Raw genomic sequence first — 25,192 nt, 5'->3', positions numbered from 1 at the left:
TGAGAATATTTTAAGAAAGTACTTTGAAAACTGTATGCCAATCACCTGGAGAATCCTGGAGAAATTGATGCTTTCCTATACTCGAACTGAGCCAAGACGTGATACATAAGAAGTAATGAAAATTAAATGTCAATAAACAATTTCCCATACCATCTATATGGATATAGAAATAGCTTTTAACAAGCTCCAATACCCCTTTATGATTAAAGGTCTGAGAAGCTAGGAATGCATGGAACTTTCTTAAATATAATACAAAGTATGTATATGACAAAGAGATAATAAGCGTGTACCTAATGGTGGAAGCATGAAGACATAAAATCAGGAATGAGAAAAGGATGTCCACTCTCTCTACTATTCTTCAATATAGTAGTGGACTTTCTAGCAAGAGCAATAGGCAAAAGAAAAACATAAAAGGGATCCAAATAGGAAAGAAGTAAAACTATCCCTTTTTACAGATGAAATGATCCTGTGCTTAAGGACACTATAGCTTCCTCCCCCACGTTAGTAAAGGTGATGATAACCTTCAGCAATGTAGCAGAGTATAAAACCCACAAGAATCAGTAGTTTTTCTGTGTTACCAACAATGGGAAGATCCACGCTGAAATCCAAAAACCAACCTCATATGTATTAGCCTCAAAATCAAATCAAATCTATACAAAACAAAACAACAACAACAAAACTAGGAATTAGTAAATTTAACTTAAAATGTGAAAGACCCCTGCTGTGAAAACTTTAAAACACTAAAATAGGAAATTTAAGGAGATTCAAGGAAATGGAAAGTCTTTCAATGCTCCTGGTTGGAAGAATGAACATTGTGAAAACTGCAATACTGCCCCCAAACAATTGACAATGCAATACCCATTAAAATCCCAACAATATTCTTCAATGCAGTAGAGAAAGCAATCTGAATGTAATAAGAAATTACAAAATTACAGATGAAACCAAAGGCTTAGAAATGAACTCATGGGCCTGTAGTCATTTTACACACACACACACACACACACACACACACACACACACACACACACACACACACAATGAAATTGTATTCACCCATCAGAAAGGATGACTTTTCACCAGTCTTAAAGAAAATGAAAGGCTTGGGAAAATTATACTCAAAGAAAGGTATGTACACTCAGAGCAATATAGTTTTCATAGATTCATTCATTTATGGTAGCTAGAAGGTGCCTACAAATCTACAAGTACATGACAGATTCTACATTGCCCCAGATAGAATGGCCATTATCAAGAAGACTGATAATAGCGAATGCTGACAGGGATGTAGCCAAATGGGAACTCTATTACACTGTTGGTGGGAAATTAAACTTGTTCAACCACTCAGGAATGCAGTAAGGACGTTCCTCAAAAGACTAAATGTAGATCTCCCTTAAGACCCAGTAATTCCTGTATTGGGCAGTAATCCAATAAATACCAAGCAAGCTCACATGAAAGCCACCAGCATAACTATGTTCAGGGCCCCGATCCAGAGTTCAAGGACTGGAAAACAAGTTACAACTGCTGGTACTTTTTCCCCAAATAGGAACCTTTTTTTGGGAGGGGGGGGTCTGCTCATGGGGCCTGAACTGTGGGCCTAAGCGCTGTCCCTCAGCTCTTCAGCTCAAGGCTAGCGCTCTACTACTTGAGCCACAGCGCCACTTCCAGCTTTTTTCTTTTTACTTATGTGGTGCTGAGTAATCCAACCCAGGGCCTCATGCATATAAGGTAAGCCCTCTACCATTGAAACACCTTCCCAGCCCTAAATATGAATCTTTTGATATCAGATACCAAATCATTCTATTTGCAGCAGCTAGGATAGGACTTAAATGTAGTGGGTGATAAAATGGCTTCTTTATTGAATGTTAGGAAAAGATGTAAGCAGTCTAAGAAAAGGGAGATTTTTTGTTGTTGTTTAAGGGGCTTGAAATCTGGATTTAGGCACAGTCCCTGAGCTCTTCAACTCAAGGTAAGGGCTCTACCTCTTCAGCCACAGTGTCATTTCTGTTTTTCTGGTGGTTAAATGGAGATAAGAGTCTGAGGGACTTTCCATCCCAGGCTGGCTATGAACAGCAGTCCTCAGATCTCAGCTTGGTTAGTAGCTAGGATTACAGCTGTGAGCCACTGGCATCAGGCTAAAAATGGGAGACTTTTATAAAAGAAAATCTACCTCTTCACCTGTGTCTAATCCTCAGATATCACTATTAGAACACTTCATCCTTGACTCATTTCATCAGACATTTTAAATTTTTTCTTTTCTTTCATGTGAGAATACTGCAGTCAATATCAACTCAGCTGTGGGACTGGATCAATTGTATGGTAATTGCTAGCACCTAAATCAAGAACATTTACATCAAAACAAATGAAACCCTCATTTGGAATAATTGTTTTCACTTTTTATTACAAATCTGTGCTTTATTACTTCCTAATATGATATTGGAACTCCTGAGTGATGATATTTTTTTCTTCAGCAATTGGCCTTCTCCCACATGTGGTCAAATATTTAAGAATTCAAAGATTTCCATGGACAATTCATTAAGCTGATATCTAAGAAAATCGCATTTATGGAATGTGGTCTGCTGTCTTGTTCTTACATGCACAGGACTTCTATGATTTATGTGTTCTACAAGGAATAATATTTTCCAATCTTTGTGTGACCAATTTTAGTCTGATCAGTCTTTCTGACCCACTCTCTGGAGTCTAATTTCAGTCTGCCTCATCAAAAATATCTTATTTATCATCTAATTACTCTCAGCTTCTGTTTTTTACCTGACTTCATGTAGGCTGTGATAGCAGCCTTATTGGCAGTGCTTACTGGAGTTTTTTGTTTGTTTGTTTTGTTTTTAGAGGTCTAGGATTACTCTTTGATGTATTAGGTTCTCTGGGCCCCAGTCATCTGCTGGCCTAGAGTCAATGGGTTTTTCTCCTAAACATACAAAAACAGCTGACGAAATTCCTGTTTTAATTGTCTCAAAATGAGGCCATCTGGCATCCTTGGAAATCCAGGAATAATCCTCTGTAACCACTTACAGAAATGGTCTATCAAGATGGCTTTTCAAGGTTGACTATGAAAAATGTTCATTTCCAACTCACCACCATAAAACAGATCACATCCCTGGGAACAAAATTTTGGAAAGAAGGTTCCCTTTCCTTCCTTCTCTTATGATAGATCAAACCATAATATTCTGCAGTTGTGGCCAGCCTGTAGCACATTTTCCCAAGAATATTCTGTAATATAAAAGAGGATCAACTATCAAAATAAAGGTGAAAATACTTGTCCACTACAGACGGATTGATCTGGCTTATATCTGTTGTTATTTTCATTACTTCAAACACATGCATAATTTATATTGGGGTTAGACAAGTGGCAAAGGATTTATGGAATAAACATTAAGTTTACTTTCATATATCCAATATAAAACACTTATCCTCTTATGGAAAATTAAATCCAACCTTAGAAAAAATGTCAGAACTATAAAATAAGCCTTAATACATATAATCTGGCACAGATACACGATCATCTACTCAGAAATTCATTCTCTCTATAAATATTTATTTGGTACAAAATAATAAAATTTAATTAATGAATATGACTTTTAAGTATCATCTGAAATACTCCTCGTGTCTATAATTGAATATAATTGTGTAGCTCTCACCTAGACAAGAATTTAACATGCATGTAGAAATCAAATTTCTAGAATATAAGCTAGATGAGAGGAGACATACCCTCATGTAAAGTGTGGTGAATTTTTACCACAATTCTGAACCATTCCACCTAATACCAAGAGTCATGTGCAATAATTTATTATTTGATGTTAAGACTGAACAACACATTGCTGAATGACCAATGGGGCAATGAATACATTAGAATGAAAATCTGAAAGTTTCTTAAATTTAACAAATTGAACACACAAAATACCAACTCCTCTGGAACACAGAAATGCAGTACTTTGAGGAAAATTTATAGCTCTGAGTGCCTACATCAAGCAATTGGGGAAATCTCAAGCCTGTATATTAATTATATACCTCAAATTTCTTGAAAACAGGAACAAGCCCAAACTCATAGCAGTAGACAGAAAAAAATTAAAAAATTAATCAGAAATAACAAATAAAGACAAAATAAAACATAAAAAGATCAACAAAATAGAGTTGGTTCTTTCAATAAATTAACATACTTGACAGACCCTTGACAAATCTGACTAAGAAGAGAATTTATATAAATAGAAAGATAAATAGAAAGCCCATAGATTGGGAGAAGATCGTTACTTGCTCTGCAACAGGCAATGGCCTCATATATAAAATATAGTTAGAGCCCCAAATGTTAACCCCCCAAAAAAAACAAATCCTCAAAGAAACAACAACCTCTGGCTGGGAAGTTGGCTCATTGGGAGATCGCTTGCATTGCATGCCTGAGGCCCTGGGTTTGATTCCTCAGTACAAATTAGCAAAAAGAAAAGAGCCGGAAGTGGCACTGTTGCTCAATGGTAGAGCCATAGCCTTGAGCTGAAGAGCTGAGGGGCAGCGCAAAAGCCCAGAGATCAGGCCCCACGACTGGACACCCTCCCCCCCAAAAGAAACAACAACTCTCTTAATAAGTGGGCTAAAGATTTAAAGAGAGATCTCTCTAAAGCAGAAATATGAATGGCCAATAGACACATGAAGAAATATGAAATATTTCTGGCCATAGAAATGCAAATCAAAGCAGCATTGGGATTCCACTCCAGTTAGAATGACCATTATGAAGAAAACTAATAACAACAGATGCTGGGGTGGTGGTGATGTGGCCAGAAAGGAACATTACTACACTATTGGTGAAAATGTAAACTTGTTCAAAAACTCCATAAAGAAGTATAGAGGTTGCTCCAAAGAGCTCCCCTATGACCCAACAAACCCACTCCTGGGCATTTACCCAAATGACCACAAACAAGGACACACTAAAGCTACAATCACAACTATGTCCATTGTAGCACTATTTACCATAGCTAAGAAATGGAACCAACACAGATGGCCCTCTGTAGATGAATCGATCAAGAAAATGTCATATATATTCACAATAAAAATTCTATGCTTCCGTCTGGAAGAATGACATTGCCCAATTAGTAAGGAAATGGAATCACTTGGAAAACATAGTAAGTCAAACAAGCCAGACCCAAAGAATCATAGGCTACATGTTTTCGTCCTAGAATATGCCTAGGATATTCTTAGAAAAGATCACAATAGCTTAATAGCTATATGCATATCATCATATAAAATGATGCTTATTGAAATGAACCCCAAGATATGAATACAAGATAATTGTATAGTGAACTGTATTTAGTAATTTCTATTTACCTTTTCCCCTTTGGTTTATTCCCTAACGTCACTGATTTTGATTTCTGTACCCTTTGTCTTATACATAAGTTAATCTGATTTGGGGAAGGGAAGGGAAATCACAGAAATGGTGGCACAAAGATTAACCAAAGCAACAGTGATATACACTAGAAACTATGTTAGAAATGAAGTTTACAACTTTGGGGGAATGGAATGTCAGGGTTGGTCAAAGCAGGAAAAAAATGCGGAAGCAGTAACACTGTTAAAAAAAAATGTACTCATTACTTATGTAAGTGTAATGCACCCCTCTGAATATCACCTTCATAACAAAAAATACCGAACAACCAATAAGAGAACTCACCCAAATAGAAAAAAATGAGACATCACAACATAAATAAGGAAAATTGAGAATATTTTAAGAAAGTACTTTGAAAACTGTATGCCAATCACCTGGAGAATCCTGGAGAAATTGATGCTTTCCTATACTCGAACTGAGCCAAGACGTGATACATAAGAAGTAATGAAAATTAAATGTCAATAAACAATTTCCCATACCATCTATATGGATATAGAAATAGCTTTTAACAAGCTCCAATACCCCTTTATGATTAAAGGTCTGAGAAGCTAGGAATGCATGGAACTTTCTTAAATATAATACAAAGTATGTATATGACAAAGAGATAATAAGCGTGTACCTAATGGTGGAAGCATGAAGACATAAAATCAGGAATGAGAAAAGGATGTCCACTCTCTCTACTATTCTTCAATATAGTAGTGGACTTTCTAGCAAGAGCAATAGGCAAAAGAAAAACATAAAAGGGATCCAAATAGGAAAGAAGTAAAACTATCCCTTTTTACAGATGAAATGATCCTGTGCTTAAAGGACACTATAGCTTCCTCCCCCACGTTAGTAAAGGTGATGATAACCTTCAGCAATGTAGCAGAGTATAAAACCCACAAGAATCAGTAGTTTTTCTGTGTTACCAACAATGGGAAGATCCACGCTGAAATCCAAAAACCAACCTCATATGTATTAGCCTCAAAATCAAATCAAATCTATACAAAACAAAACAACAACAACAAAACTAGGAATTAGTAAATTTAACTTAAAATGTGAAAGACCCCTGCTGTGAAAACTTTAAAACACTAAAATAGGAAATTTAAGGAGATTCAAGGAAATGGAAAGTCTTTCAATGCTCCTGGTTGGAAGAATGAACATTGTGAAAACTGCAATACTGCCCCCAAACAATTGACAATGCAATACCCATTAAAATCCCAACAATATTCTTCAATGCAGTAGAGAAAGCAATCTGAATGTAATAAGAAATTACAAAATTACAGATGAAACCAAAGGCTTAGAAATGAACTCATGGGCCTGTAGTCATTTTACACACACACACACACACACACACACACACACACACACACACACACACACACACAATGAAATTGTATTCACCCATCAGAAAGGATGACTTTTCACCAGTCTTAAAGAAAATGAAAGGCTTGGGAAAATTATACTCAAAGAAAGGTATGTACACTCAGAGCAATATAGTTTTCATAGATTCATTCATTTATGGTAGCTAGAAGGTGCCTACAAATCTACAAGTACATGACAGATTCTACATTGCCCCAGATAGAATGGCCATTATCAAGAAGACTGATAATAGCGAATGCTGACAGGGATGTAGCCAAATGGGAACTCTATTACACTGTTGGTGGGAAATTAAACTTGTTCAACCACTCAGGAATGCAGTAAGGACGTTCCTCAAAAGACTAAATGTAGATCTCCCTTAAGACCCAGTAATTCCTGTATTGGGCAGTAATCCAATAAATACCAAGCAAGCTCACATGAAAGCCACCAGCATAACTATGTTCAGGGCCCCGATCCAGAGTTCAAGGACTGGAAAACAAGTTACAACTGCTGGTACTTTTTCCCCAAATAGGAACCTTTTTTTGGGAGGGGGGGGTCTGCTCATGGGGCCTGAACTGTGGGCCTAAGCGCTGTCCCTCAGCTCTTCAGCTCAAGGCTAGCGCTCTACTACTTGAGCCACAGCGCCACTTCCAGCTTTTTTCTTTTTACTTATGTGGTGCTGAGTAATCCAACCCAGGGCCTCATGCATATAAGGTAAGCCCTCTACCATTGAAACACCTTCCCAGCCCTAAATATGAATCTTTTGATATCAGATACCAAATCATTCTATTTGCAGCAGCTAGGATAGGACTTAAATGTAGTGGGTGATAAAATGGCTTCTTTATTGAATGTTAGGAAAAGATGTAAGCAGTCTAAGAAAAGGGAGATTTTTTGTTGTTGTTTAAGGGGCTTGAAATCTGGATTTAGGCACAGTCCCTGAGCTCTTCAACTCAAGGTAAGGGCTCTACCTCTTCAGCCACAGTGTCATTTCTGTTTTTCTGGTGGTTAAATGGAGATAAGAGTCTGAGGGACTTTCCATCCCAGGCTGGCTATGAACAGCAGTCCTCAGATCTCAGCTTGGTTAGTAGCTAGGATTACAGCTGTGAGCCACTGGCATCAGGCTAAAAATGGGAGACTTTTATAAAAGAAAATCTACCTCTTCACCTGTGTCTAATCCTCAGATATCACTATTAGAACACTTCATCCTTGACTCATTTCATCAGACATTTTAAATTTTTTCTTTTCTTTCATGTGAGAATACTGCAGTCAATATCAACTCAGCTGTGGGACTGGATCAATTGTATGGTAATTGCTAGCACCTAAATCAAGAACATTTACATCAAAACAAATGAAACCCTCATTTGGAATAATTGTTTTCACTTTTTATTACAAATCTGTGCTTTATTACTTCCTAATATGATATTGGAACTCCTGAGTGATGATATTTTTTTCTTCAGCAATTGGCCTTCTCCCACATGTGGTCAAATATTTAAGAATTCAAAGATTTCCATGGACAATTCATTAAGCTGATATCTAAGAAAATCGCATTTATGGAATGTGGTCTGCTGTCTTGTTCTTACATGCACAGGACTTCTATGATTTATGTGTTCTACAAGGAATAATATTTTCCAATCTTTGTGTGACCAATTTTAGTCTGATCAGTCTTTCTGACCCACTCTCTGGAGTCTAATTTCAGTCTGCCTCATCAAAAATATCTTATTTATCATCTAATTACTCTCAGCTTCTGTTTTTTACCTGACTTCATGTAGGCTGTGATAGCAGCCTTATTGGCAGTGCTTACTGGAGTTTTTTGTTTGTTTGTTTTGTTTTTAGAGGTCTAGGATTACTCTTTGATGTATTAGGTTCTCTGGGCCCCAGTCATCTGCTGGCCTAGAGTCAATGGGTTTTTCTCCTAAACATACAAAAACAGCTGACGAAATTCCTGTTTTAATTGTCTCAAAATGAGGCCATCTGGCATCCTTGGAAATCCAGGAATAATCCTCTGTAACCACTTACAGAAATGGTCTATCAAGATGGCTTTTCAAGGTTGACTATGAAAAATGTTCATTTCCAACTCACCACCATAAAACAGATCACATCCCTGGGAACAAAATTTTGGAAAGAAGGTTCCCTTTCCTTCCTTCTCTTATGATAGATCAAACCATAATATTCTGCAGTTGTGGCCAGCCTGTAGCACATTTTCCCAAGAATATTCTGTAATATAAAAGAGGATCAACTATCAAAATAAAGGTGAAAATACTTGTCCACTACAGACGGATTGATCTGGCTTATATCTGTTGTTATTTTCATTACTTCAAACACATGCATAATTTATATTGGGGTTAGACAAGTGGCAAAGGATTTATGGAATAAACATTAAGTTTACTTTCATATATCCAATATAAAACACTTATCCTCTTATGGAAAATTAAATCCAACCTTAGAAAAAATGTCAGAACTATAAAATAAGCCTTAATACATATAATCTGGCACAGATACACGATCATCTACTCAGAAATTCATTCTCTCTATAAATATTTATTTGGTACAAAATAATAAAATTTAATTAATGAATATGACTTTTAAGTATCATCTGAAATACTCCTCGTGTCTATAATTGAATATAATTGTGTAGCTCTCACCTAGACAAGAATTTAACATGCATGTAGAAATCAAATTTCTAGAATATAAGCTAGATGAGAGGAGACATACCCTCATGTAAAGTGTGGTGAATTTTTACCACAATTCTGAACCATTCCACCTAATACCAAGAGTCATGTGCAATAATTTATTATTTGATGTTAAGACTGAACAACACATTGCTGAATGACCAATGGGGCAATGAATACATTAGAATGAAAATCTGAAAGTTTCTTAAATTTAACAAATTGAACACACAAAATACCAACTCCTCTGGAACACAGAAATGCAGTACTTTGAGGAAAATTTATAGCTCTGAGTGCCTACATCAAGCAATTGGGGAAATCTCAAGCCTGTATATTAATTATATACCTCAAATTTCTTGAAAACAGGAACAAGCCCAAACTCATAGCAGTAGACAGAAAAAAATTAAAAAATTAATCAGAAATAACAAATAAAGACAAAATAAAACATAAAAAGATCAACAAAATAGAGTTGGTTCTTTCAATAAATTAACATACTTGACAGACCCTTGACAAATCTGACTAAGAAGAGAATTTATATAAATAGAAAGATAAATAGAAAGCCCATAGATTGGGAGAAGATCGTTACTTGCTCTGCAACAGGCAATGGCCTCATATATAAAATATAGTTAGAGCCCCAAATGTTAACCCCCCAAAAAAAACAAATCCTCAAAGAAACAACAACCTCTGGCTGGGAAGTTGGCTCATTGGGAGATCGCTTGCATTGCATGCCTGAGGCCCTGGGTTTGATTCCTCAGTACAAATTAGCAAAAAGAAAAGAGCCGGAAGTGGCACTGTTGCTCAATGGTAGAGCCATAGCCTTGAGCTGAAGAGCTGAGGGGCAGCGCAAAAGCCCAGAGATCAGGCCCCACGACTGGACACCCTCCCCCCCAAAAGAAACAACAACTCTCTTAATAAGTGGGCTAAAGATTTAAAGAGAGATCTCTCTAAAGCAGAAATATGAATGGCCAATAGACACATGAAGAAATATGAAATATTTCTGGCCATAGAAATGCAAATCAAAGCAGCATTGGGATTCCACTCCAGTTAGAATGACCATTATGAAGAAAACTAATAACAACAGATGCTGGGGTGGTGGTGATGTGGCCAGAAAGGAACATTACTACACTATTGGTGAAAATGTAAACTTGTTCAAAAACTCCATAAAGAAGTATAGAGGTTGCTCCAAAGAGCTCCCCTATGACCCAACAAACCCACTCCTGGGCATTTACCCAAATGACCACAAACAAGGACACACTAAAGCTACAATCACAACTATGTCCATTGTAGCACTATTTACCATAGCTAAGAAATGGAACCAACACAGATGGCCCTCTGTAGATGAATCGATCAAGAAAATGTCATATATATTCACAATAAAAATTCTATGCTTCCGTCTGGAAGAATGACATTGCCCAATTAGTAAGGAAATGGAATCACTTGGAAAACATAGTAAGTCAAACAAGCCAGACCCAAAGAATCATAGGCTACATGTTTTCGTCCTAGAATATGCCTAGGATATTCTTAGAAAAGATCACAATAGCTTAATAGCTATATGCATATCATCATATAAAATGATGCTTATTGAAATGAACCCCAAGATATGAATACAAGATAATTGTATAGTGAACTGTATTTAGTAATTTCTATTTACCTTTTCCCCTTTGGTTTATTCCCTAACGTCACTGATTTTGATTTCTGTACCCTTTGTCTTATACATAAGTTAATCTGATTTGGGGAAGGGAAGGGAAATCACAGAAATGGTGGCACAAAGATTAACCAAAGCAACAGTGATATACACTAGAAACTATGTTAGAAATGAAGTTTACAACTTTGGGGGAATGGAATGTCAGGGTTGGTCAAAGCAGGAAAAAAATGCGGAAGCAGTAACACTGTTAAAAAAAAATGTACTCATTACTTATGTAAGTGTAATGCACCCCTCTGAATATCACCTTCATAACAAAAAATACCGAACAACCAATAAGAGAACTCACCCAAATAGAAAAAAATGAGACATCACAACATAAATAAGGAAAATTGAGAATATTTTAAGAAAGTACTTTGAAAACTGTATGCCAATCACCTGGAGAATCCTGGAGAAATTGATGCTTTCCTATACTCGAACTGAGCCAAGACGTGATACATAAGAAGTAATGAAAATTAAATGTCAATAAACAATTTCCCATACCATCTATATGGATATAGAAATAGCTTTTAACAAGCTCCAATACCCCTTTATGATTAAAGGTCTGAGAAGCTAGGAATGCATGGAACTTTCTTAAATATAATACAAAGTATGTATATGACAAAGAGATAATAAGCGTGTACCTAATGGTGGAAGCATGAAGACATAAAATCAGGAATGAGAAAAGGATGTCCACTCTCTCTACTATTCTTCAATATAGTAGTGGACTTTCTAGCAAGAGCAATAGGCAAAAGAAAAACATAAAAGGGATCCAAATAGGAAAGAAGTAAAACTATCCCTTTTTACAGATGAAATGATCCTGTGCTTAAAGGACACTATAGCTTCCTCCCCCACGTTAGTAAAGGTGATGATAACCTTCAGCAATGTAGCAGAGTATAAAACCCACAAGAATCAGTAGTTTTTCTGTGTTACCAACAATGGGAAGATCCACGCTGAAATCCAAAAACCAACCTCATATGTATTAGCCTCAAAATCAAATCAAATCTATACAAAACAAAACAACAACAACAAAACTAGGAATTAGTAAATTTAACTTAAAATGTGAAAGACCCCTGCTGTGAAAACTTTAAAACACTAAAATAGGAAATTTAAGGAGATTCAAGGAAATGGAAAGTCTTTCAATGCTCCTGGTTGGAAGAATGAACATTGTGAAAACTGCAATACTGCCCCCAAACAATTGACAATGCAATACCCATTAAAATCCCAACAATATTCTTCAATGCAGTAGAGAAAGCAATCTGAATGTAATAAGAAATTACAAAATTACAGATGAAACCAAAGGCTTAGAAATGAACTCATGGGCCTGTAGTCATTTTACACACACACACACACACACACACACACACACACACACACACACACACACACACAATGAAATTGTATTCACCCATCAGAAAGGATGACTTTTCACCAGTCTTAAAGAAAATGAAAGGCTTGGGAAAATTATACTCAAAGAAAGGTATGTACACTCAGAGCAATATAGTTTTCATAGATTCATTCATTTATGGTAGCTAGAAGGTGCCTACAAATCTACAAGTACATGACAGATTCTACATTGCCCCAGATAGAATGGCCATTATCAAGAAGACTGATAATAGCGAATGCTGACAGGGATGTAGCCAAATGGGAACTCTATTACACTGTTGGTGGGAAATTAAACTTGTTCAACCACTCAGGAATGCAGTAAGGACGTTCCTCAAAAGACTAAATGTAGATCTCCCTTAAGACCCAGTAATTCCTGTATTGGGCAGTAATCCAATAAATACCAAGCAAGCTCACATGAAAGCCACCAGCATAACTATGTTCAGGGCCCCGATCCAGAGTTCAAGGACTGGAAAACAAGTTACAACTGCTGGTACTTTTTCCCCAAATAGGAACCTTTTTTTGGGAGGGGGGGGTCTGCTCATGGGGCCTGAACTGTGGGCCTAAGCGCTGTCCCTCAGCTCTTCAGCTCAAGGCTAGCGCTCTACTACTTGAGCCACAGCGCCACTTCCAGCTTTTTTCTTTTTACTTATGTGGTGCTGAGTAATCCAACCCAGGGCCTCATGCATATAAGGTAAGCCCTCTACCATTGAAACACCTTCCCAGCCCTAAATATGAATCTTTTGATATCAGATACCAAATCATTCTATTTGCAGCAGCTAGGATAGGACTTAAATGTAGTGGGTGATAAAATGGCTTCTTTATTGAATGTTAGGAAAAGATGTAAGCAGTCTAAGAAAAGGGAGATTTTTTGTTGTTGTTTAAGGGGCTTGAAATCTGGATTTAGGCACAGTCCCTGAGCTCTTCAACTCAAGGTAAGGGCTCTACCTCTTCAGCCACAGTGTCATTTCTGTTTTTCTGGTGGTTAAATGGAGATAAGAGTCTGAGGGACTTTCCATCCCAGGCTGGCTATGAACAGCAGTCCTCAGATCTCAGCTTGGTTAGTAGCTAGGATTACAGCTGTGAGCCACTGGCATCAGGCTAAAAATGGGAGACTTTTATAAAAGAAAATCTACCTCTTCACCTGTGTCTAATCCTCAGATATCACTATTAGAACACTTCATCCTTGACTCATTTCATCAGACATTTTAAATTTTTTCTTTTCTTTCATGTGAGAATACTGCAGTCAATATCAACTCAGCTGTGGGACTGGATCAATTGTATGGTAATTGCTAGCACCTAAATCAAGAACATTTACATCAAAACAAATGAAACCCTCATTTGGAATAATTGTTTTCACTTTTTATTACAAATCTGTGCTTTATTACTTCCTAATATGATATTGGAACTCCTGAGTGATGATATTTTTTTCTTCAGCAATTGGCCTTCTCCCACATGTGGTCAAATATTTAAGAATTCAAAGATTTCCATGGACAATTCATTAAGCTGATATCTAAGAAAATCGCATTTATGGAATGTGGTCTGCTGTCTTGTTCTTACATGCACAGGACTTCTATGATTTATGTGTTCTACAAGGAATAATATTTTCCAATCTTTGTGTGACCAATTTTAGTCTGATCAGTCTTTCTGACCCACTCTCTGGAGTCTAATTTCAGTCTGCCTCATCAAAAATATCTTATTTATCATCTAATTACTCTCAGCTTCTGTTTTTTACCTGACTTCATGTAGGCTGTGATAGCAGCCTTATTGGCAGTGCTTACTGGAGTTTTTTGTTTGTTTGTTTTGTTTTTAGAGGTCTAGGATTACTCTTTGATGTATTAGGTTCTCTGGGCCCCAGTCATCTGCTGGCCTAGAGTCAATGGGTTTTTCTCCTAAACATACAAAAACAGCTGACGAAATTCCTGTTTTAATTGTCTCAAAATGAGGCCATCTGGCATCCTTGGAAATCCAGGAATAATCCTCTGTAACCACTTACAGAAATGGTCTATCAAGATGGCTTTTCAAGGTTGACTATGAAAAATGTTCATTTCCAACTCACCACCATAAAACAGATCACATCCCTGGGAACAAAATTTTGGAAAGAAGGTTCCCTTTCCTTCCTTCTCTTATGATAGATCAAACCATAATATTCTGCAGTTGTGGCCAGCCTGTAGCACATTTTCCCAAGAATATTCTGTAATATAAAAGAGGATCAACTATCAAAATAAAGGTGAAAATACTTGTCCACTACAGACGGATTGATCTGGCTTATATCTGTTGTTATTTTCATTACTTCAAACACATGCATAATTTATATTGGGGTTAGACAAGTGGCAAAGGATTTATGGAATAAACATTAAGTTTACTTTCATATATCCAATATAAAACACTTATCCTCTTATGGAAAATTAAATCCAACCTTAGAAAAAATGTCAGAACTATAAAATAAGCCTTAATACATATAATCTGGCACAGATACACGATCATCTACTCAGAAATTCATTCTCTCTATAAATATTTATTTGGTACAAAATAATAAAATTTAATTAATGAATATGACTTTTAAGTATCATCTGAAATACTCCTCGTGTCTATAATTGAATATAATTGTGTAGCTCTCACCTAGACAAGAATTTAACATGCATGTAGAAATCAAATTTCTAGAATATAAGCTAGATGAGAGGAGACATACCCTCATGTAAAGTGTGGTGAATTTTTACCACAATTCTGAACCATTCCACCTAATACCAAGAGTCATGTGCAATAATTTATTATTTGATGTTAAGGTAATTGCTAAGTGTAAAATACATTTGGAATTATTATATTAATTCACAGAAATGAAACAACAATGCCATATTATTTGTTAAAAATTCTAATGCTTGTCAATTTTACAATTCACAAAATATATTATTAAAATTAGTTTCACTTTCTTCTTTTCTATAAGTGCTGAAATTAAAATTATATATTTAACATTGAATATTAAGAAATCATAATAAGTAACCTACTATTAAAATGATATACTATTAAAGTGTGATTTGAATTATATTTCTAACAAATTGTGATGTAAACAACATTTAATAGAATTATGGGTAATATTTTTTATACTTACCAGGTTATTTGTTTTCTAATTGTGTCATTTGTTATTGTTGGTCCAAGTCATCTCTTCACCTTAATTTTTTAGTTTTCTATTTCATCTCTATTGGTTTGTGATTGTGCATTTTGTTTTCCTTTTCAGTGACTGACATTAGGCTGTAAATCTGTATGCTAGTTTATTACTTCCTATGGTAAAGTCAAATTACTGCTCTCCACAGCAGTTCTACTCTACTATACTACAGTACTTCCCCCACTCCCATCTCCTGTATTGCTGATCTCATACATTTTATTTTTATTTAAATTTTATTGTCATGGTAATGTACAGAGGGGTTATAGTTAGATAAGTAAGGTAATCAATTTATTTCTTTTCTAACTTTTTTACCCCTTCTCCAATGTCTCTCCCTCTTCATTCCCAACAACCCCTCCAAGATCATTTCCAACATATTGTCTTGTGAGTACCATTGTTGCATAGGTTCCCCCTTTGTCCTTTGTCTCACTATATTATTTTTTCCCTTTCATTTCCCTAGTTCCCTAGTTCCCTAGTTTTAATACCCAGGGTATCAAAATCAAATACGAAGACTACAGGGGATAAACCATTGGTGGGGAAAACACAAAAGGATGAAAAGAAATCACGTAGTACATTAAGAACACCAAAACAAAGACATGTCTTGGAGTTCATTTCATTTGGAATCACCTTATACGGTCATATGTACATAGCTATTGAGTTATTCTGCTCATCTAATAAGATTATTCGTGATGTGCACAATAATGTTCAGCTTTTTACCCAATAATCACATTTCTGGACATTTAATCATATGACCACAAACAAGACCACACTTAAGCTACCAGCACAATAATGTTTATCACAGTATTATTTTCCATAGCTAAGATATGGAATCAACTCATATGCCTCTCAGTAGATGAATGGATCAAGAAAATGTGACACACACATACACAAATACACATACATGGAAAACAATGATACCACCTTATCTATAAGCAAATGGAAGATCTTGGAACAAATCATATTAACTGAAGTAAGCCAGACTTAAAGGAACATAGGTCTCAAGGTTTCTCTTATTTGTAATAATTAGTTTACATCAAGGAAAATTTCATGTATTTTAATTTGACATTTTGTTCTCTGTTGAGCATACATTATTGCAATATTGTTTGTTATTATTTCCTTTTTGTGAGGAGGCCTAACATTTATTTAAGCAATAAAGTGAAGTATGTATCAGGTGTAATATAATGTATCTTCTTAATATTTTTTATATAAATGCCATACAGGGTGGCTACAATTACATGGGCAAGGTAATGAGTACATTTCTTATCAAGCGTTGTTGATTCCTCCTTTGTTTCCCCTTGCCATCCCTTCCTATCACTCCCCCCAACCCGTGCCAAAGCTGTAAAGTTCGTTTTTTGACATAACGTCTTATACATCTTATTGTTTCAATGGGTCCACCTGTATCCCTATTTAAACAATTTTTTTCCTTCCCCTCCACAAATTATACCTACATCAAATACAGTGCAAACAGGGGTTATACCGTGGGGGAGGGACATAAAAAGCTACACAGAAATATCTTATAAATATGTTAGAAACAATAGCAAGAAAGATTATAAAAAATCCGAGTTCTTATCTTGGGGTACTTTTCGCCTAAAATCAACTTATCTGACCATTTCTGCTTGTTTCAGATATATACTAGTTATTATAAATAAGGGAAACCATAGGACCTATGTTTCTTTGTGCCTAGGTTATTTCACTTAATATAATTTTTTTCAAGTCTTTTCATTTCCTGAAAAATGGGGCAACAGGCAGTTATACTTAAAGAATTATGTTCATCTTATCCATTACTGAAGGAAGAACAACTGAAATAGCAACCCCTATGAGGAAGAACAACTCCTACTTACTTATCTTCATTCCTATGTCAGGCCAGTGTTGTCCCCTGTATCCTCATGTTGTACATTACAAATCTATACTTGGTCAACCTGTATATCTGCTCTCTTCTACACTGTGACCTAAATGCCCCAGCAATTCCAATTTGCTTTACTTTTAAAAAATTCTCTCTAAATATTTGAGGTTGTTGTGTGTGTGTGTGTGTGTGTGTGTGTGTGTGTGTGTGTGTGTGTGTGTGTGTGTGTTTTACAAAGATCAGAAGACAATATTTTTCTTGATTTGAATACATCTTTCAGGTTATTGTAAGTTGTGGCTAATGGGAGAAATCTCTTGCTATTTTAAGTATGAAACAGAAAATTATATTTGTGCATGCACCACAGGTGCTTTATTAGTCTGTACTTGAACACTTAACTTTGATTTTTATCTTGGCTGTTGTTGTGAATAATGTGAATAATAATGAACTACAGATATATTTATCAGTTACCCATAGAGAAATAATCACATGATCGGTGGATCAGATGATATTTCAAGTTTGCATTTCTTAGAAAACTGCATACTACTTTCTACAATGAGAATACTATCCTGTATTTTGACGAAGAGTGTAGAAAATTTCCTTTTTTCTACACTCTCACCAACATTATTACCTTCTGAGATTTTTGAAAGGGCAGATTTTTACTATTTGTAGTACCCTAGACTGGCCTTAGACTCAAATCCCCTTACACCAACCTCTGAAATGCTTGGAATTACAAGCATTTACCACCACACCAGGTTCCTCTAATTTTTTAATGAGTATAATAGTTATGAAGTAAAATATTAATTTTGAATTGCATTTCTCTAATGACTTCTGTTCAGAAAGCATTAAGCCAGCATAGAAGTGGTATTAAACATAACTTTGTAAAGCCACTGGCAATTGTAAAGCTATTGGAAAACTTGTCTATTCAGAACTTTTGTCCATTTTTAATAATTTCTTGTTAATCTCATCTTTGATCTATCTATCCAAAATCAATAATTAATTCAAGGTTTTAGAAAGAAAAAAATTAAGCAATTACTAACATTTTTCATTTTTCAATTACATGATATTGTTTAAATCATTTTCTGTCTACACTTAAGACTATATAACTCAATTTAGTTAGGCCTTTTATAAGACTATATGTATTTTATTTATTTTATGATGATTGTTCTTCCAAAGCGTGTCTAATTTCCCTTAGATTCTTTCAGTCTCATGTAGTTCAGATTTCAAATTGAAGAATAAATGTAAAGAAGCAAAGAAAAAATACAGTTCCTCTAATTTGATATTGCCTCTACAAGAATGAGGAAAGAGTTCATTCTCCTGAGGACCTATGATATAATATCAAATAGACAATTCATTCTTCTAGGTATTCCTTATTTTTGCAATGTAACTTAAATGATGTAAAACACAATATACTGCTCAGGTACTTTTTTTATTAATTTCTGTTTGTGCTTTGTGTCGACTTTTCTGAGAAAGAATTGGTTTTTTTTGAGGGGGGGTCCGGTTGTGAGCCTTAACTCTGGGCCTGGGCGCTGTCCCTCAGCTCTTCAGCTCAAGGCTAGCGCTCTACCACTTGAGCCACAGCTCCACTTCCGGCTTTTTTTTTCTTTTTGCTTATGTGGTGCTGTAGAATCAAACCAGGGTCTCAGACATGCAAGGCAAGCCCTCTACCACTGAGACACCTTCCCAGCCCCTGCTCAGATACTTTTACGTTTTATCAGTTTTACACATTCTATTTTATTTTTTTATTTATTTTTATTTTATTTTATTTGTGAACATACTGTACAGAGGGGTTACAATTACATGGGCAGGATAATGCATACATATCTTACCAAGCATTGCAGCCTCCTCCTTTGTTTACCCTTCACCTCCCTTCCCAGCCTCCCCCCTCCCCCCAGTCCTTCCCCCCCGCCCCCCCCACTGACATTGTAAAGCTCGTTTTTGACATGACAATTTGTACTTCTCATTGTTGCAACAGGTCCTCCTGAATCCTTGCACATTTTCATATGGACTTCACCTCAGTCTAAAACATTCCTTCATTATTCTGTCCCTGATATTTTTACACTACAAAGACATAAGATAACCAGTTTGATTTACAGCATGAGAAATTATCCAACTGGCTTCCTTGGAAACAGAGCATGGTAAATAGATAACATTACTTCTGGATGCTCACTATCTCTAATGGTTTCTGTAATACTTATTGCATTCTATTTAGTATTTAAAAACCTGCTGGCTAAACTCAAAGCTCATTCATAGAAGTTTATGTTAAGTATTTCACAAGTTTTATTTCTCAAAATTCTTAAGGTAACATTTTCTATAATGCTAATGTTATTATCATTTTAGTGTTGGGAAAAATTGTAATTAAAGACACTAAGTGCATGGTCCAAAGACAAAGAGTAAGCAAGAAAATAAGTTAATGTTTCCAAAAGTTTTCCAGCAATACACAAAAAGTAGGTAAAATCTCCATTCTCCTACACTCTCAATTCAATATTCATGTTGTCCAAGAAAAACATAACAAGCATAACAGTTACTGCCCATGGTGATTGTTTTCTGTTACAGTTTATCCTCAACACAGACTGTGTTGGTGACATTGGGTTATCCTGCACAGAGCTGAGCTTATAAATTGAGGTCCAAAGATAGTCAAATTTCTTCTGTCCCACAGCTCCAATAGCCTTTTTTAAAAAGTACTAAAATTTTAAGTAGCTTCACTTACTGTCTTTTAAGAATCCCAAAACGAAATAAATTCACAGATATTCACTCCAAAATGCTTTAAATGTAGGAGATGATCAAACGCGCCCCCGAGAAGTAATTTTCTCCTACTCTTAAAATTATTCTGAAAGCCTTGTGTTGGCTGGTCACACCTGTAATCCTATCTACTGTAGATATCTACTCAGTAGCCTGAGATCTGTGGATAACAGTTGGAAGCCAATCAGGGCAAAATTTTTCAAAACTTATAATGAACTAGGAAAGAGCTAGGAATGGAGATGTAGCTCATATAGTGCTCACAAATCTAGAGAGAAAAGGCCTAGCAAGACCTAGACGCCCTGATTTCAAACTCTGAGCATGCTAATACACAAGCATGGGAGTGTGTGCACGTCCGGGTATGCGCACACACACCCACACCCACACCCACACATTTATTCAAAATAACATCAAATCAGTGTTCTGCATTAATTTCTTTGTTAATGATATTATATGGGTAAAATAGAGGAAATAACTCTTCCATCTCGGAAAATTTTTATACTTTTTTTAATTGTTAAAATACTGCACAGGGTGTCACATTTACATGAGCAAGTAATGAGTACAATTCCTAACATTCATTGTTACCTCCTCCTTTATTTTCCACCCATCATCCCTACCCTCCCACCTCCACAAATACACTTCCTTCCCCCTTTTCCTGCCTAAATTGTAAAGGTCAATTTTCAACAGAATATCTTGTTCATCTCATTGTTACAATGGGTCAACCTATATCCCTATTTAAGCATTTTTTTATTTCCCTTCCCCTCCCCAAATTAGAGAACGTATTCATAGGATGTAGGGGCACCAACTTCAAATACAGTGAAAAAAGGGGTTATAGTGTGGGAGAGAAACATACAAAGAAACAAAAAATATCCCATTGCACATTATAAGTATGTTAGAAACAATAGAAAGAAAGATAAAACCACTTGTGTCCCTATCTTGGGGTTCATTTCCCTTAATACCATATTATCTGGTCATATGCACGTAGCTTTTGACCTTTTCTGCTTATCCCAGACTATGTTTCTTTGGACTTAGCTTACTTCACTTAATGAATTTTTTTTATAAGTCTTTCCAATTCCTAACAAATTGGGTGATGTCATTGTTTCTGATGGAGGCATAGAATTTCATTGTGTATATATACCAAATTTCCTTCATCCATTCATCTACTGAGGGCCATCGGGGTGGGCTCCGTATCATAGCTATTGTAAATAATGCTACAGTAAGCATAGTTGTGCTGGTAGTTTTAGTATGGTCTTGTTTGTGATCATTTGGGTAAATCCCCAAAAGTGGGATTGCTGGGTCATAGTGGAGGTTTTTATGGAGTTTTTTGAGGACCCTCCATACTTTCCAAAGTTTACACTCCGACCAAGAATGCAGTAGGGTTCCCTTGGGGCCACATCCTCTACAGCATCTGGAACACTTCACGAATTTGCATGTCAACCTTGTGCAGGGCCATGGCAATCTTCTCTGTAATGTTCCAATTTTAGTGTATGTGCTACCGAATTGAGCACAAAACATTTTTTATATATAAAGTTCAACTGATTTTCTTAAACTGGACAATTCAAAAAAGTAAGTTCAAAGGAATTTTCATGAAGTTTTAGAACCATGTATTTCTTACATAAGCACACATTTAAGAATAAAGTCAAGATTGACATGTCAAAAATTAAATAATTCCAGATAATTGTTGTTTGAGATGTGTGGGAGGAGGAATTCAATTATTCTATACAAGGCACCTGTCATAATGAACACTGCAGAAAGTGTTCAGGTTTGTTAAAAGTTTTAATGTTTTAAATGTATTTAAATTTGAGAATTTGCTTATATATGCCAAAATTAGGATGGTTTGGCAGGTCATAAAACTTTTCTATAAAGTATTTAAGATTTATGGTAGCAGATATATGCTACTAAGTATGTAAATTTCAGAGTTTATAGAATCATTACTAATGAGAAGTTGCAAAGTTTTTGTGTATAGAAGCAGAATGAAGAGTTAAGACTTTGTAAACTACACAGTTTCTGTTCAAACTTTAGGGCTTCCTTACATTACTTCATAAGTTAGTGAGGAACAAATGATGATATAAGCCATATAAAAAAAGAGGAGATGAGATGATTCATAAAAAGTAATCTTAGTGGGCAAATTTAAAGACTACTCATAGCCTATAAAACTCTTGTTCAACATCAAAATCTTAGCCAGTGTTAAATGTACAGGAATATGAGAAAATAGTCAAATCTAATTTGTAGTACACTTCAAATACTTAAAACACTAGTAAATGTTTTTTATTTTATTAATTATTAATATTTAATTATTTGTTTTCTTATTTGTAGCATTGTTTCCCTTGTTTTAATATAATACAACTTTTTGTAAGTCGTCATCAAGAGGTTCTTTGAGAAGGTTACTGGGATGGCCAAGCCATTTTTTTATAGGTGCATGTAAATTTACAAAGAGGAAAATAAAGAACAAAATATTTATAAAAAAATTATCAAGTACAGTCTGAATCAGGAGGGATGATAAATGTCCACACCTAAAATCTTAGCACTAGGCTGAAGCAGCGGTATTACAGAGTTGAGGCCACAAAAGTGAGAGGCTATGTTTTGTTTTGTTTTGTTTTTTATATTGATTTGTTGGTCATGGGGCTTGAAATCTGGGGCCTGGGTACTGTCCCTCATCTCAAGGCTAGCGCTATCACTTGAGCCACATCACCGCTTCTGTCTTTCTCTACTTTTGTGTTGCTGAGGAATCAAACCCAGGGCCTCATGCATGCAAGGCACGTATTCTCCACTGAGCCACCTTCCCAGCTCCTGAGAGAATGTGTTTTAAAAAATCATCTAAACAACATTTGCTTTCTGCTTTGGGTTATATAATGAAATATATTAATATCTTTTTATATTTTTTTGTGAATTGGCATACTTCTAAATTTATACTAACTTCAGCCACTTAATCCTTTTCAAAGTCATGAAATATCTCTGAGATTTTGCTTCTGTGAAGATTGCTTTTGCATTTATAATTTCTTCTGAGTCATTTTTTTATCAAAATCATTTTATATTTTATGTTGATGGGTTATCATACATCAAATACCTTCAAATGTACATGTAGAGTTTAAAGATAGCAGTATGAATATTCTCATACAGCTTTTGTTTATCTGTTATGCACTTTCAGTATTATGATATTTCCCTCTATCTTTCACTCTCTCTCATTTTCTCCCTTTCTCTTTCATGCTCCATTTCTGCTACTTATAATTTCGGCTGTTCTACTGTTATCCTTCAGGATCCAGTGGTTTTGTGGGAACATGATAGTGACAGTTTCCCTTGCATTCTTTAAGAATTATAAGAGTGACGTGATATTATTCTTTGCCATTTTAAATGGCAAAACAACAGATCTAGGAATTCCTTTTCACTTTCACTACTATTATCAATTTTATCTCATAGGAATCATTGGAACAGATAAGATACTTTAACTTGTGACCTAAAACTTCTTTTTTCTTTTACAACCTTTTTCTTTGATTATCAATAAGTAACTACATGCAGTGAAAACAAAGCTATCCTATGGAAAGTAGAACGAAGTTGTTCACAGGGATGAAAAACAAGGTAATGGGGGGAGAGTTCTGGGAAGATGGCGGAGGAGAAGCTGGAGACTAAGCAAGTTCTCACGTAGAAAGCAGTTTTAGAGTTCCAGTGAACAGTCCTAAGCCAGAGAATCACACCAAGTGTGCCATCACAGGACAGAGAGTTAGGCCAGAGAGGGAAAATCCAGGCAAGTTGATCTGAGCTCTTGCCAACAGCGGCCACTGAGGCGGCAGCAGTGGCAGCGGCGGCCGTAGCCGCCATACCTGAAACACACAGTTTGAGGAAGAAGTAGCCAGATGCAGCGGGTGAGCGGATTCTACTCAACACCAGAAAGAACCGACAAGGAGCAGACATCTTCATCCTGCAGTTCGCAGACCAGAGATGACACAGGAACCAAGACTGGGAGTGAGTAGAAGCCTGATGTCCTCACTCCTTCTCAGGGAACAGAGGATGGAAGGCCACCCCTCCCCCCCACTACCGGAGATCTCCATCTTTGATACTGACAAAGTTCGGCTGAGCTGCTAAATCCAACATAGGTCTTGCAAGAAAACTACAGTCATTTAGTAGGTCACAAGAATCTAAACTGACCTGCCAGACTCAGCTCCACCCAGGGAAAAGTCACCCAGCTCGGGCCACCAGCCCCAGGAATGGCTTTCTTCACTGGGTAATCAGAGCCAGAGGTTGGCCCTCCCTTTAGGAGCCTGGACAACCAATTGAAATTCAATAAACATAAACTCTGAGAGTGGCTCCAAGCTGGGCTCTGTGAGTCTCTCACAATCTAGCCTCTCAGGGGAAAGCTACTGTTTGCTGAAAGGCCTCAACTTTACCCAGAAACTAGCCTCAGCACAGCATCTCCAAACTTGAGGAAACATCCATCTCCCTCTTTTGTGATACTCAATGCAGACCTCTCTCCCATTGAACTAGCCTGGGAGGAGGATCACAAAATCCTGGGTAAAGCAGAGCATTTTTCTGCCTGCTCAAACCAACAGACTTAAGAAACCAACCAAGCCACAGGAAAATCAAACGCTGCAAGCAGACCAGAGACTCCAACAAGAGGCTGATTATGAACATAAGAGAGACAGGATCTTCCCTCCCCACCCAAAAAAATTAAAGAAATTTTTTCTTTTTTCTTTTTGTATCTTTTATAAAATTTTTTTTCTAAATTTTTTAAAAATTTTTAATTTTTACCTTTTTTGAAAAAAACTGTCTTCTAGTAACTTTTTTTTTCTTCCCCTTATAATTTTTATTTTAGGGGTATATGTGTGTGTGCGTTTTTCTTTCTTTTTTTTTTTTCCTTTAAATATTTTTTTACTTTTTTTGTTTTTTATTTAGCTCTACTGAACTTATGATCTTTTTTTCTTTCTTGCTTATTCTTTTCACCTTTTCCTCTCTTACATTCTCCATTTTGTGACTTAATTACTGTTCTGCACATCCTCATATATACCCTTAG

General features: G+C 36.0%; 1 non-coding gene across 1 annotated transcript; it reads right to left on the bottom strand.

Moving 5' to 3' along the window:
* Positions 1–21,589: 21,589 nt before the first annotated feature.
* Positions 21,590–21,695, bottom strand: LOC122095048. The gene has a single exon (XR_006145007.1). It is a non-coding gene; the product is annotated as a U6 spliceosomal RNA (small nuclear RNA).
* Between the last annotated feature and the right edge of the window lie 3,497 nt (positions 21,696–25,192).

The sequence above is a fragment of the Dipodomys spectabilis genome, unplaced genomic scaffold (assembly GCF_019054845.1).
Source record: "Dipodomys spectabilis isolate Male_0828 unplaced genomic scaffold, ASM1905484v1 ptg000012l, whole genome shotgun sequence".
NCBI classification, from domain to species: Eukaryota; Metazoa; Chordata; class Mammalia; order Rodentia; family Heteromyidae; genus Dipodomys; species Dipodomys spectabilis.
The sequence above is the reverse complement of the archived record's forward strand: the minus strand, read 5'-3'. Positions and strand labels throughout refer to the sequence as shown.